The sequence below is a fragment of the Raphanus sativus genome, chromosome 5, assembly GCF_000801105.2.
Source record: "Raphanus sativus cultivar WK10039 chromosome 5, ASM80110v3, whole genome shotgun sequence".
In the NCBI taxonomy this organism is placed as follows: Eukaryota; Viridiplantae; Streptophyta; class Magnoliopsida; order Brassicales; family Brassicaceae; genus Raphanus; species Raphanus sativus.
Window position 1 is genome coordinate 26,888,728 of NC_079515.1, and position 2,134 is coordinate 26,890,861.

The following is a 2,134-nucleotide window of genomic DNA, read 5'->3' on the forward strand; positions in this document are numbered from 1 at the left end:
TTTAGTCTTCTGTTCCCAGACGACTAATATTAGGTCGTCTGATGTACATTATCAGCCAGAATAAGTCGTCTAAACCGGACCAAACCTTAAGTTTACCAATGTACTTTTAAAGCTAACGGATTATTTACCCATATATAAGGTGATTTTTTTTTTTTTTTTCATTTTCCGCGAACAGAAACCCTAACAGTTCTCTCTCACCGGCGATATCAAAGGCGATTCGAATTCCACTATTTCCGAACAACCATCGTTCTCAACGTCGGCTATCTATCTCACTTCATTCTCACCGTTGTCGCCGCAGCTTCTTCTAACCCTAGCGCCGCCGATTCCTCTAAACCCTAGCGCCCCGCTTCCACTATTTCCGAACAAACCGTCGCCCTCGCCACCGTGCTCACCAACGTTCTCACCGCCGCTTACTCTAAACACTAGCTAGCACCGCCGTTTCTTCTAAACCCTAGCGCCGCCGCTTCTTCTAAACCCTAGCGCCGCCGCTTCTTCTCTGTAAACCGTAGCGCCGTTTCTCTGTAAACCCTAACGCCGGTAAGTCATCAAACTCGTGGAAAAGATGAACATAAAACGTTGTCTCTTTCAATTTACTCATTCTCACCGTTTCACGTTTATTTTTTTCAGATCTATAACCACAATGACGAGTACTCAACTCCTTCTGCGACTAATCAGGTCCGCTTGAAATTTTTCTACTGGAAGACTTGTAAGTAAGTCGTCTGGAAAGTCTTCAACCTGGACGACTTAGTACGTCCATTTGGAAGACTTTCCAGACGACTTAAATATAAGTCGTCAACTAAGTCGTCCAGTTGGACGACTTTCTAGACGACTTATATTTAAGTCGTCTACTAAGTCGTCTGGAGTAACAATTAAGGCGTGATTGATTTAGCTTGTGTTCTGACTTCTATTGTTGTCTTTTTTGATTTTTTGCAGACAAAAAGGATGGATATTCCAGAACTCCCCCGTAGGTTATACACATTAGGGGAAGAGCCAGAACCCCACAATAGCATTTCGTATCATACGGATAACACGAAGTTGCATACTGCTCTTAGGGAAGCTCTCACTGATGCTGAATTTGAAGAGCTCAAGGAGTCGAGATTGGAGTTTTCATCAAGTTCAAGGAGCAGGGATTTGGTTGGGCTTCAAGGCTGGTTCACCACTTGCTCGGTTAAAGCTGGACATTAAGAAGAAGTACGAGATGTGGTGTCTCGTTGGTCCAGAACCTGCGAGGTTTTCACTGTTAGAGTTTGAAAACATCACTGGTCTAAACTGCGACTACATCGAGGACCTTGAGACACCAGAATGTGAAGTTACCCCACAGATGGTTTCTTTCTGGGAGATGATGGGAGTTCATCGGGAGCTGGGCCAAGTACTGATCAGATAATAGCAGCACTGAAGAGATGCGGGGATTGTCCAGGGAAGATCGCAAGCGACTCGCGTACCTTTCCATCTTCACTGGATTCATTGAAGGAAAAGTTCTCAAGCGCTACACGAGCTACTCTCGCAAGGCTAGTGATGGATTTAGAAAGGTTTGAGAATTATCCATGGGGAGAGTCGCGTTTAAGGTGCTGATGGACTCTTTGTGGAACAAAGATATTACTGGCTGTTACACCGTGGATGGCTTTATACAAGTTCTTCAGGTCTGGGCGTACGAAGCTATTCCGGGATTGGGTGCTAGTATTGGTCTACCCAGAGCAACAGTCCGTCTCCACCGATTCTGGCTTACGACGGCAGCAGAGGCCGCAGATTCATGAAAGCTGCTATCTTGAGTCAGGTACCTTTCCATCTTCACTTAATTAAGTCGTCCGGAAGGTCTTCCAGCTGGACGACTTAGTAGACGACTTATTATAAGTCGTCTGGAAGGTCTTCCAGCTGGACGACTTAGTAGACGACTTATTATAAGTCGTCTGGAAGGTCTTCCAGCTGGACGACTTAGTAGACGACTTATTATAAGTCGTCTGGAAGGTCTTCCAGCTGGACGACTTAGTAGACGACTTATTATAAGTCGTCTGGAAGGTCTTCCAGCTGGACGACTTAGTAGACGACTTATATAAGTCGTCTGGGAAGGTCGTCCAGCTGGACGACTTAGTAGACGACTTATAATAAGTCGTCTGGAAGGTCGTCCAGCTGGACG